General features: G+C 66.0%; 1 protein-coding gene across 3 annotated transcripts in view; it reads left to right on the top strand.

Moving 5' to 3' along the window:
- TANC2 (tetratricopeptide repeat, ankyrin repeat and coiled-coil containing 2) overlaps nt 1-15,192 on the top strand; it is a 404,350-nt gene that overhangs the window by 73,433 nt on the left and 315,725 nt on the right. The gene's annotated exons all lie outside the window — the stretch shown is intronic.

The raw sequence follows: 15,192 nt of genomic DNA, 5'->3' as shown, positions 1-15,192 counted from the left end.
CGCCGCCTCCTGCCCGGACGCCGGCCCCCCTCACCTCGCCAGCTACGGGGCGCCTCGCCTTCAGGCCCCCGTCGCTTTTAAAGAGGGCTCTTTAAATGGTACCTGTTAAGCGCTTACTATGCGCCGGGCCCTGTACTAAGCGCCGGGGGTAGGCACAAGGTGAGCAGGTTTGACGCGGCCCGGGCCCCACACTGGGCCCGAAGTTTTAATGGCCATTTTAGACACGAGGCGACCGAGGCCCAGAGAAGCCAGGTGGCTCGCCCACGGTCACGCGGCTGACAGGGGGCGGAGCCGGGATTCGAACCCACCTCCCAAGCCCGGGCCCTGTCCACCGAGCCACGCTGCTTCGGGCTCTTCCGTCTCCCAGGCCGGTGCTCTGCCCTGCTTCCCCGAGGTTACGGAATTAGCGGCGGGGCCACCGGGAAGGGACGCAGGGAGAGAGAGGGAGACCTTCTCCCCGCGGGTCCGTGGGAGGCGGCGGACGGCGCCCCAAGTCGGGTCGTACTCCGTTAGATTGTCCTCTCCCCGGTGCTCACCGCAGCGCTGGGCCCGCAATGGGCGCCCCGTAAATACAGCCGATCAATTGATTTTTAACCGTCCGTGACCGATCCGAGTTGAAATCTTCTAGAGCTGAAGTTACCTGCGCTGTAGTTTGACTTTACCCAGTCTTAAATGTGAAAAAGAGAAAAAACCCGGCCAGCACCGGTCGGATGAATTGGAATCGGAAACTGGAACAGATCAGAGAGGCGAGAGGGGAATATTTCGATTTCCAGATATGGAAATCCTGCCCTTTTTTTTTTTTTTTTTTCATCGGTGAGGAACAGATTTATATCGAAGAGGCCTCCGCCAGTTAAGCCCTCTTCTCTGGCTTCCTCTTCCTTCTGCCTCGTGGGGCATTTGGTCTTGGCCCCGCCCTCACTCATCCCCACGGCGCTTGCCTACAAATTCCTACATTACGTACGGAGCCGCGGGGCGCGGCGGAAGGAGCCCGGGCTTGGGAGTCGGGGGTCGTGGGTTCGAATGCCGACCCTGCCACCTGTCGGCTGCGTGTCACTTCACTTCTCCGGGCCTCGGTGACCCTATCTGTGAAATGGGGATTAAGACGGCGAGCCCCACGGGGGACAACCTGGTCCCCTCGCATCTCCCCCCGGCGCTTAGGACGGTGCTCGGCCCATAGGAGGCGCTTAACAGGTACCGACGTCTTAGGGAAGCGGCGTGGCTCGGTGGCGGCTGCCCGGGCCTGGGAGTCAGAGGTCGTGGGTTCGAATCCCGGCCCTGCCGCTTGCCGGCCGTGCGACCGTGGGCGAGTCACTTCACTTCCCTGGGCCTCAGTCCCCTCCCCTGTAAAACGGGGATCAAGACCGTGCCCGCGTGGGACGACCCGACGGCCCCGTATCCCCCCCCCCGGCGCTCAGAACGGTGCTCGGCACCTAGTGGGCGCCGAACGGATACCAGCGTTATTATCGTCATTACAGATTATGTATTGCTGTTAACAGGTCTCCCCCCCCGCCCCCCCCGAGACCGTAGGCCCGCCGCGGTCAGGGAGGATGTCCCTCAGCTGCATCCTACTTCCCCGAGTGCTGAATACGGTGCTGTGCACACGGTGAGCGCTCAGTAAACACTACCGACCGATGACATCACTAAGCCGAGAAGGTAGCCCCCCCCCCGCCCCCCCCCGAAGGCGTGTTTCTGTTCCCTAGGGATCTGTGGTCGTTGGCCGTAGTGTACGATTCACCCTTCTTTTCGGCGGCGTTTGTCAAGCGCGCGCTGGGTGCCCGGTGGGGTCCTAAATTCCGGGCCAGGCGGGACGGACGCGGTCCACGTCCCACGTGGAGCTCACGGTCTCGATCGCCGTTCCGGAAAAGAGGTTACCGAGGCAGGGAGGCTTTAAGCGGGGCTCGGGAGTCGGAGCCCGGGGTTCGAATGCCGGCTCCGCCGCTTGGCAGCCGGGTGACTTCGGGCGGGTCACTCGACTTCCTTGTGCCTCAGTTACCTCATCCGTAAAATGGGGGCATCGACGGCGAGCCTCGCGTGGGACGACGCGACCGTCCCGTGTCTCCCCCGGCGCTCGGCACACGGTAGGCGCTTACCGGATACCAGCGTTACCGTCGTCGTCGTCGTTATCGTCGAGCGAGTTGCCCGAGGGCCCGCGGCAGACGGGCGACGGAGCCGAGATCGGAACCCGGGGCCTCGCGACTCCCAGGCCCGGGCTCCGCCCCTCGGGCCACCCGCTTTTTCTAGCTTGGCGTCGGATGTTTCCTACTAGATAACCAGCAGCTACTCGGGCTGGCACCGGGCGGCTGTGTGTTTTAAACTTCTAAAAATAAGGACCCGTAAATCGCGGGATGGCGGCAGCTGGGACTTCCGCCTCGCATCTCACTTTTAATAATTAACGGGTTTTGCCGGAGTAGATTTCCCTCGACGCTTGTAACTGAGCGAATCGTAGATCTCCAGGCAAATCTGTCTTTTCTAAAACGGGACGAGGACGGGCGTGCCGTTGGGAGAGATCGTGCGGAAAATCCGGGGTCCGCCCCGAAGCGCGCGCCGCGCGATGCGGGAGCTTCCCGCGACGGAAAACGAAAGAGACGGGAAGCCCGTGCGGTCCAGGTCGTATCGTCCGTTCCGAGCGCTCGGTCCGGTGCTCCGCGCGTAGTAAGCGCCCGAACGGTACCGTTGTGAGCGGATGAACCCCTGCGGGGAGTAGGCGACGGAGGTCGCGTGGCCGATTTGAGTCGGTGGGCGTTGCAGAGTTGTCCCGTTGGCCGCTCGTCTGGAGCCTTTCCCGCAGAGGCTGCGTGCCACAGCCGCGGAACAAACAAGTAGCAGAAGGGATTAATTAGAATTTCGCTCCCTCTAGCGGAAGAGGCAGACTACTGGAAAGTGATAACGTCAGCGTCCGTTAGGCGCTTGCCGTGTGCGGAGCGCCGTCCCGAGCGCCGGGCGAGATGCAGGCTCAGCAGGTGGTTCGTCCGTTCGATGGTATTCACTGAGCGCCGACCGCGTGCGGAGCACCGGACGAAGCGCTCGGCACGGACGTTTGGGCAGCGGGCCGTCCCTGGCCCGGCGACGGGCTCACGAGAGTTGTCCTCCGCGGAGACGGCCGGGTGAAGGAAGGAGCCGGGTCGTGTGGTGGCGATAACGTCGGCGTCCGTCGGGCGCTTGCCGTGGGCGGAGCGCCGTCCCGGGCGCCGGGGGAGATCCGGGTTCATCGGGTCGTCCCACGGGAGGCTCCCGGTCTTCCCGTTTGGCGGATGAGGGGACCGAGGCCCGGGGGAGCGAAGCGACCCGCCCGCGGTCACACGGCCGCCGAGGGCGGAGCCGCCATTCGGACCCGTGACCTCCGACTCCCGGGCCCGGGCCCTCGCCACCGGGGCCGCGCTGCCCCTCGGGGTACAGAACGGCCAGCGGTCCTCCCAACGAACGGTACGAATGCTGGGGGCGTCGACCGGCGGCCCTTTCGAACGGACGGCGCCCCCGGGAGCCTCTGAGGCGGCGTGCCCCGCGACGGAGGAACCGGAGTTTCGGGGGCTAAGGGAGAACGGCACGGCAGAGCTTCTGGGCAGCGTCGGAAGGCAGACGGGCCGCCCCCGATGAGGACCGCGGGGCCCGCCGGAGAAGGCACGGGTGTGGGGGGTCGGCGGCCCCGGATTCTACTCTGGGCTCTGGGGGTCGGCGGTCACGGGTTCGAATGCCGGCTCCGCCCCCCCCCCCCCCGTCAGCCGCGGGACCGTGGGCGGGTCTCTTCGCTTCCCCGGGCCTCGGTGACCTCGTCTGGAAAACGGAGACCCGGAGCCTCACGCGGGACGACCCGACGACCCCGTGTCTCCCCCAGCGCGGAGAACGGCGCCGTGCGCAGAGTAAGCGCTTGACGGATGCCGACGTTACCATTACTACTGCCTGCCTGCCGTGGGACCTCAGACGAGTCGCTCGGCTTCTCTGGGCCTCGGTTTCCTCGTCTCTATAATGGGGATCGGGTCCCCTCCGCCCAGCGGAGCCTCTCCTTTCTCCATTTCGTCCCCCGGCGGCGCCGCGCCGTCCGTCGTCCGGAGATCCCGCTCCCTTCCGCGTCGTCCTGGCGTTTAGATTTGCTCCCTTTCTCGACCCCCTCCCTCGGCTTCGCGGCGTCCGCGTCCGCCGTCTCTCGGCGCGTGCGCTCTGCGCGCAGTGAGCGGTCGGTAAGCGCTACCGAACGAGCGTCTCGAAGTCCGTCCCCTTCGACCGTAAACGCCAGGCGGGCGGGGACCGCGTTCACCGCGTCCGTTCTCTCGTGCTGGCCCGAGTGCTCGGCGGAGTGGCGTGCACACAGTGAGCGCTCGGCGAACACAGTCGATCGAGCGATCGACTGTTCACCTCGCCCCCTCGCCCTGAGGGGGCGAGGGCCCAGGAAGGAGCCGGGGAGCCGGGGGCCGGCGTGCCGTAAACAGGGGGTCCCCCGCGGCTCCCTTCCGGGGAACTCAAGAGCCCCGGTCCCATCCGGGCTCCAGCGCTTAACCTTGGACCTGGGCCTTCGATGATGACGACGACGACGACGACGACGAGGATGATGACGTTGGTATTTGTTAAGCGCTGACTATGTGCCGAGCACCGTTCTAAGCGCCGGGGCGGATACGGGGTCATCGGGTCGTCCCACGCGAGGCTCCCGGTCTCCGTCCCCGTTTTCCAGCCGAGGGGACCGAGGCCCGGAGAGGTGACGTGACCCGCCCGCGGTCACGCGGCTGACGCGCGGCGGGGCCGGGATTCGAACCCGCGACCTCCGACCTCCCCAGCCCGGGCTCCCGCCGCTGAGCCGCGCCGCTTCCCTTTAGGCGTCGTTGCAAGTGTCTTTACATCGGGGCCTGGCGGATGGAGCGCGGGCCCGGGGGTCGGAGGGACCCGGGTTCCAATCCCACTTGCCTGCCGGGTGACCTCGGGCAGGCCGTCTCACCCGTCTGGGCCTCGGCTGCCTCGTCTGCGAAATGGGGACTAAGACGGCGAGCTCCGTGCGGGCCGGGCGCTTTTATTCTTTCATTCGGCGGTAGTCGACGCGCGCTCACTGTGTGCAGAGCACTCTGCGGAGTACTTGGGCGAGGACAGTATGACAGTAAACAGACACGCCCCTTGCCCTCAGGGAAGCTTACAGCCTGATCGGCGGGGATCTGCCCCGGTGCTCGGGACGGTGCTTGACGTGTGGCCGGCTCCTCGGGTTCACCGCCCTGTTTTGAAAGTCTCCAACCGTGGTACGTTACGAGGATGACGGCGATCGTGTCGGCGTTTGTCAGGCGCTTACTGCGTGCGGAGCGCCGTCCCAAGCGCTAGGGGAGATACGGGGTCATCGGGTCGTCCCACGCGAGGCTCCCGGTCTCCGTCCCCATTTTCCAGATGAGGGGACCGAGGCCCGGAGCGGTGAAGTGGCTCGCCCGCGGTCACGCGGCTGACGGGGGGCGGGGCCGGGATCCGAACCCGGGGCCTCGGACCCCCCGGGCCCGGGCTCTCTCCGCTGAGCCGCGCCGCTTCTCGGCCGTCCCCCCCCCCCCCCCCCCCGGACGCCGAACACGTAGCCCGTGGTGACTCTCCCGTTCTTTCCAGAGCTCTGCTTCTCCCGGGAGGCTCTCCTGTGTGTTCCCCTGTAAATCTGAGACACGTTTTGCTTCCGCTGCGCACGGTCCGAGATTCACGCGGAGCCGCCCGCTACTTCTGGACTGCTTATCCTTTTCAGAACGCCGTCGGGAACGATCGCGGTGTGTGTCAAGCGCTCACTCTGTGCCAGGCACCGTCCCGAGCCGCCGGGGTGGATGCCTGACGATCAGATGAGACACGGTCCCGGGCCCACGCGGGACTCCCCGTCCGGGCGGGAGGGAGAGGCGGGTACTGAACCCCGGTTTTACAGATGAGGAGACTGAGGCCCGAAGAGTTCAAGTGACCCGCCCGGGGTTAGGTAGCGGGCAAGGTCGCATTGAGCCGGGATCAGAACTGAGGCCTTCTGACTCCCAAGCCTGTGGGTCTTCCGTTCAATGACGACGCCGGTGGCGTCCGTTAAAGCGCCTGCCATGTGCAGGGCACCGTTCTAAGCGCTGGGGAGGACGCAAGGCGATCAGATGGTCCCCCCCGCGGGGCTCCCGCTCTCAATGCCCGTTTTCCAGACGAGGTAACGGAGGCGCGGAGAAGTGAAGTGGCTCGCCCCAAGTCGCGCAGCCGACGAGCGGCAGAGCTAGGATCTGAACCCGTGACCTCTGGCTCCCGAGCCCGGGCTCTTTCCACGGAGCCCCGCCGCTTCTCTGTAGGCCACTTGACCGGCCGACGGGGTCCGCCCTTAATTGACGGTGCCATCTTCTTTAAGAACCCAAAATAAACAAGTGCCAATTCTTCAGAATGACGAAGAGAAACGACCCCGGGGAGACTTTTACTTGGCCACGGCCCGAGAACACCTAATCCGGCTGGGCGGGCATCCTTTACGTCCCGTGGGATAAAACACGGACCCGGGAAATAGCGGCTCTGTGTTCCAAAGGACCGATTTTTTTTTTCCCTTATTGCCTCCGTCGGCGGTCGAGCACATTCAGCCGAAACCGATGAGAAGCCATTTTGATCGAGTTGGATTTTCCCCTTTGTGTTTAAGTGAAGACCGTATGAGGAATGAATGATTCCTTAGTGTTCAGAGCGGCGGCGCCGTCGAGATCCCCCGTCCTGCGGCCCCGGCGGGCCTCCGCCTCTCTCGTCCCGACGACCCGGCTCCCCCGTTTGCCGACGGGATCGGATCGGCGGCCCGGCGCGGCCCCGTCGACTCCCCGGCCCCCGCCGCTCTCTCGGCCTCCCCGGCCGTCGTCTCCCCTGCTCTCGCCACCTCCCCGCTCCGGCCCCTCACCCCCCATCCCGCCTCTCGTGCCCGTTTTCCTTCCCTCCCCGCCCGCCGTCTTCCCCCGTCCCCCCTCCGTTGGCTCTTTCCCCTCGACTTTCCAGACGCTCCCGGGTCTCCCGTGGCCCGAAAGCTCTCTTCCTTGACCCCGCTCCTCCCCGTCTGGTTCTCCGTTCCCCCGTCGGTGGATGGTATCGGTTGAGCGCTTACCCCGTGCGGAGCACGCGAGTGAGCGCCCGGGGCGGCGGGGGGGGGGACGGACGGACGACGGGACGGCGGCGATCATCACGTTTCCCGCCCGCGGCGAGCTCGATATAAATACGTTACGGATATAATATACGTAAGTGACGATGACGTCGGCATCTGTGAAGAGCTTACTACGTACGGAGCGCCGTTCTAAGCGCCGGGATAGATACGGGGTAATCGGGTCGTCCCACGTGAGGCTCACGGTCCGTCCCCATTTTACAGACGAGGGAACCGAGGCCCGGAGAAGGGAAGCGACTCGCCCACGGTCACACAGCCGACAAGCGGCAGAGGCGGGAGTCGAACCCACGACCCCCGGCTCCCAGGCCCGGCCTCTTTCTGCCGAGCCACGCTCCGGGGCCGGGCCGGTCGGGGAGGACGGCCGACGGGGGAAGCGAGTCGGGGAGGAGCAGAAGGGGGTTGGAAGAGAGGAGGTGACGGCGTAGTTGGTGCACGAGGACGTGACGATAGAGAAGCGGCGTGGCTCGGCGGGAAGAGCCCGGGCTTGGGGGGGGGTCAGAGGTCACGGGTTCGAATCCCGGCCCTGCCCCTCGTCAGCCGGGTGACCGTGGGCGAGTCGCTTCACCTCCCTGGGCCTCGGTTCCCTCGTCCGGAAAATGGGGACGGACCGGGAGCCTCACGCGGGACGACCCGATGACCCCGTGACGTCGGTATCCGTCAAGCGCTCACCGTGCGCCGAGCGCCGTTCTGAGCGCCGGGGGAGATGCGGGGTCATCGGGTCGTCCCGCGTGAGGCTCCCGGTCCGTCCCCGTTTTCCGGATGAGGTAACCGAGGCACGGAGAAGTTAAGTATCTCCCCCAGCGCTTAGGACGGCGCTCTGCACGCGGTAAGCGCTCGGCAAATACCGACATTATCGTAGTTACGCTTGATAGGGATCACGTCCACTAACTCTCTTGTACCCTCCCAAGCCGTTCGTACGGGGCTCTGCCCAGAAAAAACGCCCAACAGATGCTCTGGATTGACTGGGGATTATCCAGCCTCCTTGTTCCCCCGCTTCCCCTCCTGACGTGCACTTACTAATAATGATGTTGGTATTCGTTAAGCGCTTACTGTGTGCAGAGCACCGTTCTAAGCGCCGGGGCAGACACGGGGGAGTCGGGTCGTCCCACGTTGGGGCTCACGGTCTTAATGCCCATTTTACGGATGAGGTCACCGAGGCCCGGAGTCACGCGGTCACACGGCTGACAGGTGGCGGAGCCGGGCTTCGAACCCGTGACCTCTGACTCCAAAGCCCGAGCTCTTCCCACTGAGCCACGCTGCTCCGCCGCCGCTCGTTCCGTCAGGGAGATGGAAGGGGAAGATGATCAGCCAGTCTTGTCCCCTGCCCGTGGTTCTTGTAAAGCCCGATTTGGGGAGGGTAGGGGAAAAAGAGGAGTTTGGCCCTCGTGGGCCCAAGAGAGTCCTTTGAATATCCGTGGATTTCCCCGGGGCGCCCGGTTCCCCCCGTCCCGGTACCGGGGATGACGGCTTTCCGTGACAGTGCAGTCGCGCGTCTCTGTTCGGTGTTCCGTTTCTAAGAAAGTTACAGAGATGAGAAGCTGCTGAGGCGCATCACCGGGCTTTTATAGGTTGTGTGGGGATTTTCCTCGACGCCTTTCTTAAGGTCTCATTTTCCGCATGTGCCGCGAGGGTTTCCTGTTACGGCCGTGGGCCTCGATCGGATAATGGGCTCAATTATAAATAGCTGTCACCGGCCGAAGTGGGCGGGATTAATATCGGAGAGCCCACGTCGCGCCGGCTGCTTTACGTCGCCCGTTCGTCCGTTGTCGTGTTTACCGAGCGCTTACTGCGCGCGGAGCACCGTCCCGAGCGCTTGGAATGTCCGACTGGGCAACGGAGACGATCCCCGTGCGTTTCCCGCTTTTGTTTCCTGTTAGTGAAGCCCCCCCCCCCCCGGGGCTCGGCACGTTTCGAAGGGAGGGTCTCGCCCGCCGAAATCCACGTGCGTTTGGCCGATTACCCAGTTAGGTAGGCACAGCTGGAAGCTCATCCTAAGACAGAAGAGTCTGGGGGTCCCACACACGAACGCCCAGTCGACGGATCGATGGCACCCGTCGACCGCTCTCTGCGTGCGGAGCACGGTGCGGAGCATTTGGGAAAGCACGACACCCAACGGAGAAGCGGCGTGGCTCAGGGGAAGGAGCCCGGGCTTGGGAGTCAGAGGTCACGGGTTCGGATCCCGGCTCCGCCGCTCGTCAGCCGGGTGACTTGGGACAGGGCGCTTGACTTCTCCGTGCCTCAGCGACCTTACCCGTCAAATGGGGATTAAGACCGTGAGCCCCACGTGGGCCAGCCCGACCGCCTTGTATCCCCCCGGCACGCAGAACAGCGCTCCGCACCTCGTGAGTGCTTAACAGATGCCGCCGTTATTGTTATTCTTAAACAGATGGGGAGCTTACGGACTGTCGGGAGAGACGGACGTTAAAGTAAGTTACGGGCCGGGTCTTCTCATTCGGGAGGATTTATCGAGCGCTTACCGTGTGCGGAACGCCGTACCGAGCGCTTGGAATGGACACCTCGGCAACAGATAAGAGACGATCCCCGCCCGGTGACGGGCTCGCCGTCTGACCGGGCTGATCGAACCTTGAGCGCCCACCGAGCGTAAAGTGCCGCGGTAAGCGCTTGAACGGTACGCAGCCGAGCCGGACCGAAGGAGCGTTTCTTTCCGGGAGCGTACAAGGTACGGGGCTTATCGGACCGCAGTCCTTTACCACGGGGTAGGACCGGGAGGAACAACGAGACCACGACGGGAAGTAGCGGCGATCATCAGGAGGAAGCAGCCGAATGAACGACCGCGTAGGTACGTGAGCGTTGGGGAGGGGAATGAAACGTGTCCGTGCGAAGGCTGGAATTGGGCTCGTGTCCTCCCCCGGTCCTGTAACTCTCCTCCCCCCCCCCCCCCCCCCCCCCCCCCGCCGTATCCGACAGGCCACCGCTCTCCCCGTGTAATGGTGATAATAACAGCAATAACGTTGGTGTCTGCTGAGCGCTTACTACGTGCAGAGCGCCGTTCTAAGCGCTGGGGGGAGAGACGGGGGAATGGGGTCGTCCCGGCGAGGCTCACGGTCGATCCCCGTTCTCCAGACGAGGTCGCCGAGGCCCAGAGAAGCGAAGCGCCTCGCCCACGGTCGCCCGGCCGACGGGCGGCAGAGCCGGGGGTCGAACCCGTGACCTCCGACTCCGGAGCCCGGGCTCTTTCCGCCGAGCCACGCCGCTTCCCGTATTCGGAGCCCTCCCGAAATCGCACCTCCTCCGAGAGGCCTTCCCTGACCGACCCCTCATTCCCCCATTCTCTTCTCCCTCTCTTCTGCGTCGCGTCCGTGCCCGGGGCCCTACCCTCGTGGCTCCGTGGAGAGAAGCGGCGTGGCTCGCTGGAAAGGGCCCGGGCCCGGGAGTCGGCGGTCACGAGTTCGGATCCCGGCTCCGCCACTTGTCAGCCGTGTGACCGTGGGCGAGCCGCTTCGCTTCTCCGGGCCTCGGCGGTGACCTCATCTGTAAAACGGGGATTAACCGCGAGCCTCCCGTGGGACGACCCGACGACCCCGTATCTACCCCAGAGCTGAGCGGCGTGGCTCAGTGGAAAGAGCCCGGGCTTCGGGGTCAGGGCTCGTGAGTTCGAATCCCGGCTCTGCCGCCTGTCGGCCGGGTGGCCGTGGGCGAGGCGCTTCGCTTCTCTGTGCCTCGGTTCCCTCGTCCGTAAAACGGGGATGAAGACCGTGCGCCCCACGTGGGACGACCCGATCCCCCCACGTCTCCCCCAGCGCTTAGAACGGTGCTCGGCACGTAGTGAGCGCTCAGCGGATACCGACATCATTACCGTCGTCGTCATTACCCCTCAAGCATCTGAATCCTCTCCCCGGCGGCGCCACCCCCCTCCGACTTTTCTGTACGTACCCTCGTTCCCGGCCTCCTCCCCGTCTGTAATTTATACCGCCTCTGTCTCCCCCGCTAGCTCCCGAGCTCTCGGGGTCGGCCGTCCTGCGTACCGGCTCTGTCGTATTGCGCCCTCCCCGGCGTCTAATGCAGAGCTCCGCTCAGGCGTCCACTAGATTTTGAGCTCTCCCGGTCAGGTGTTTCGCGTACCGACTCTGTCGTATCGCGCCGTCCCCGGTATGCGGTACACACGTCTGCTCGCGGTGAGCAGGCAAGGAGGCTCTCCTGGAGGGGTAGAAATTTCCAAGGGCTCCGGAGATGGATCGAGGGAAGAGTTGGGTCGGGGAGGGCAGCGCGGCCTGGATCGGTCGATCGGTCGATCGGCGCCGTCCACCGAGCGCCGACGGCGGGCGGGGCACCGCACCGAGCGTCTGGGAGAGTACGGCACAGCAGCGGCGGGAGCCGTGGTCCCTGCCCCCGGTGAGCCCGGGATGGGGAGAGGCTAGAGGCAGCAGCACGGCGTGGAGCCTGATACGAAAGTTGAATTGCGATAGAGGGGATCCCGGTCCGAGGACGTGACTGTGTGGGTAGAGAGGGAAGGGGTGGAGCTGGGAAACGTTGCGGAAGAAGAACCGGGAGGATGTAGCATGGAACGAATACAAAAGTTGCAAGACGCCGACGGGAAGGTCGCCAAGCTTTGGGGACAGGGAGGACGGCGCTCACCTCCCTTCTCTCGTTCTCCTGCCCAGCCCGCGCGCTCCGCCCCTCTGCCGCCCACCGGCCCACCGGCCCCCGTTCGCGCCTCTCCCGCCGGCCCGCGACGCCCTCCCTCCTCGCTTCCGCCAGACTCCCTCCCTCCTCCTCTCCCGAGCCCCACCGAGAGCCCGCCCCCTCCGAGAGGCCTCCCCGCGCCGAGCTCCCCCCTTTCCCTCTGCCGCCTCCCCGCTCCCCCTTCACCTCCCCTCGGCCGAGCCCCCTTCCCCTCCCCGCCCCCCCCCCCCCCCCCCAGCGCTGTGCTCAACTGGCTAGGTGATCACCCTGTTCGTTTTGTGAATGGGGCGTCCACCCCCTCGATTCTGTCTGCCGCGATGGCGTCGTCTTGTTTCTGGCCGTCCGTCTCCCCCGATTGGACCGTGAGCCCGACGCCGGGCGGGGATCGTCTCCATCTGTTGCCGGATTGTCCGTTCCAAGCGCTCAGTACAGTGCCCTGCACCTGGCAAGCGCCCGGTAGACGCTATCGAATGAATACGGTGTGGCAGATGCGGGGAAGGTTTGGTGGAAGAACGGGTCTAGGGCGGAGAAGGTGAGAAGTTGAGCTCCAGGTCCGTCGAGTCTGCCGTACCGGCGGGGGCATCCGAGCGGCGACGCCCCGGAGGCGAGAGGGGACGCGGTCGGCGTAGATTCGGCGAGGGGCCGGAGGCGGAGAGGCGGATTGGAGAGGGATCCGCCCGCGGGCGGTAGGTAGAGCTCTGGGAGCCAACGAGTCCCCCAAGGCGGCGAGCGTAGCCCAAGGCCAAGAGGGGACCCGGAACGGAGCGCGGCGGCGGGACGGCCGCCGAGAGGGCCCGGGACGTGGAAGCGGAGCCGGCGAGCCGGCCCGAGAGCGCGGAGGGGAAGGGGGCGCCGGGGTACGGCGACGGCGAGACCCGGACGGGAGAGCGAAGAGGGGGGACCGGGCCACGCCGGTCGAGGAGGGTCGGGACGGAAGAGCCCATCGGAGCCGACGGGGAGCGGCGTTGCCTGGCGGCCGGAGCCCGGGCCCCGCCACCCGTCCGCCGCGGGACCCCCGGCGGGCCGCCTCGCTTCCCCGGGCCTCGGTTCCCCCCGCCTGTACAGTGGGGATTAAAACCCCGAGCCCCCTGCGGGCCAGGGACCGGTATCCACCCCGGAGCTCAGCCCGGTGCCCGGCAAACAGTAGGCGCTTAATGCCGTTCTACGGAGCGGGCCGCCGGAGGAACCGAGGAGGAGCCCTCGGGCGACTCGGGAGAGCGCGCGGCTTCAGTGGGGCGATCGGGCCGGGGACCCGACTGGAGTGGGTCAGGGAGGGAGCTGGCGGAGAGGAAGTGAGGGGGGTGGCACCTGACCCTTTCTAAGAGGTTTGGCCAACGGGGAGGCCGGGCAGTTAGACGGAGAGGTCGGTGGGGTCCGGAGGAGGCTTTCCGAGCGGGGGGGGGGGGGGGGGGGGGATCTCTGGGGCACGGTTCAAGGCGGGGCGGGGGCCGCTCCAGGGCGAGCGGTCAGACGAGGGGGGAAGGTGAGAGCGAGCGTTCCGAAGAAGAGGAAGGAAACCGGGGCGGAGGCGCGGGCCGGATTTAGAGAGCGGGCGGGAGACCTAGAGGAAGGCGGGGAAGGAGGAGAGGGAGCAGGCGGAGGAGTGAAACGGCGAGGAGGCGGTGGCGACCTCCTACGGGGCGGCGGTCGAGCCCTCTAGGGGTCAGGAGGGGAGGGCGTGACTCCCCCTCCGGCGGGGAGGTGAAAGAGTGCCGTCGGCGGGGTGGTTTTGGGCCCCGTGGCCCCGTGGGCTCTCTGCCCCCTCCCCCCTCCGCGGCTCGGCGGAGAGGGCCCGGGCTCGGGAGTCAGAGGTCGTGGGCCCTGATCCCGACTGCGCCGCTTGGCGGCTGGGTGACCTCGGGCGGGTCGCCCGACTTCTCGGCGCCTCGGTTCCCTCACCTGTAAAATGGGGGTTCGGACCGCGAGCCCCAACTGGGACGACCCGACGGCCCCGCGTCTCCCCCGGCGCTTAGGACGGTGCTCGGGCGCGTAGCGAGCGCTTAGATACCGACGACGTCATCGTTACCTCCCCCCGGCCGAGCCCCCCCCCCCCCGCCCCTCCCCCTCCCCCCTCCCCTCGGCACCCTGCTCGTCCGGATAGGTTTCTGTCACCCTATTCGTTTTGTTAAGGAGGCGTCCATCCCCTCGATTCTGTTTATCGCGACCGTGGCGTACGGAGGCGCGGCGAGCAGGTTGGCATCAGAGGAGCGGAGCGTGGAGGCCGGGTCGCGCTGGGAGAGCGGCCGGGCGACGGAGCGCTTTCAGGCCCGTGTCAAAGGGGTTTCCGTTGGATGCGGAAGCGGCCGGGCCGCCGCTGGACTTCCTCGGGGAGAGGGGGAACGTCGCCTCGGCGCTCCTGCGGGAAACCGATCCGGGCGGCAGAGCGGACGTCAGCGGGGGGGGCCGCTGCGGTGACGGAGACGGGTTAGGATGAGTGCTCGGATTAACGCGGTTACAGGGGAGCCGCGGGCGGAGGACCGGGAGCCCGGGCGGGCGGGGGGACGTGACCGTCCGTTGCTGCGTCGTAGTCCCCCGGTCGCTTAGCGCGGCGCCCTGCGCCTAGCGAGCGCTCGGTGGGTACGGCGGGACGGACGAGGCGAGTCGGGAGGCGGCGGAGGAGACCGGCCTCGAAACGGTAGGCCGGGCTGGTCCCCGGATGCGCGGAGCCGCGGGAGTGGAGGGAGCCGGCCCCTGGGGGTGATCCAGGAGGTGGGGGTTGGAGGTGTGAGAGTCCCGGAGGGAGAGGCGACGAGGTCGGCGTTTCTAAATGAACCGCGTGACGCGGCGGGGCCCGTTATTGGTATCGTCGTTATTTGGAAAGCGGAGTTCCCGACAATCTTGTGGGATAGGTCGATCGCTGCTAGTTATCGGGCGCTTAGCGTGTTCAGAGCATTGAACTGAGCGCTCGGGGGAGGGTACGGTGCCGTGAGACGGTAGACGCAGCCCCTGCCCGGGCCCCTCGGTCTAAATCGGGAGGGGAAGACTGGTGTCGGTTCGTTCATCCGGTAGTATTTATTGAGCGGCCCGCGCTGCGCGGAGCGCCGGACTGAGCGCTTGGAATGGACGGATCGGCGACGGAAAGAGACGGTCCCTGCCCGTCGACGGGCTCGCGGTCCAGTCGGGGGAGACGGGTGTTCTACCCCTCCCTTGCGGAAGAGGAAACTGAGGCCCCCGAAAGATTGTGTGACGCAAGCCGGTACGTGGCAGAGCTGGGGACTAGACCCTGATCTTGCGACTCCCGGTCCCGGCCTCTTTCCACCGAGCCCCTGAACGGGATGTTCTCTGCCTCTGAAATCAGTAAAACTCAACATTTGGAAGCCCGGGCGATAGGATAGGGCAGGTTTCGAATCGCCTGCTTTCTTCCTCGGTTCAAGGTCACGCCTAGACGCGCGGGGAACGGTAATTGCCTCGAATCGTCCGCTTTTAAATAATCCGAAATGGGATCAGCGGTCGCG

Source organism: Ornithorhynchus anatinus, chromosome 11 (assembly GCF_004115215.2).
Source record: "Ornithorhynchus anatinus isolate Pmale09 chromosome 11, mOrnAna1.pri.v4, whole genome shotgun sequence".
Taxonomy (NCBI): domain Eukaryota; kingdom Metazoa; phylum Chordata; class Mammalia; order Monotremata; family Ornithorhynchidae; genus Ornithorhynchus; species Ornithorhynchus anatinus.
Note: the sequence above shows the minus strand (reverse complement) of the source record. Positions and strands in the feature narration are given on the sequence as shown.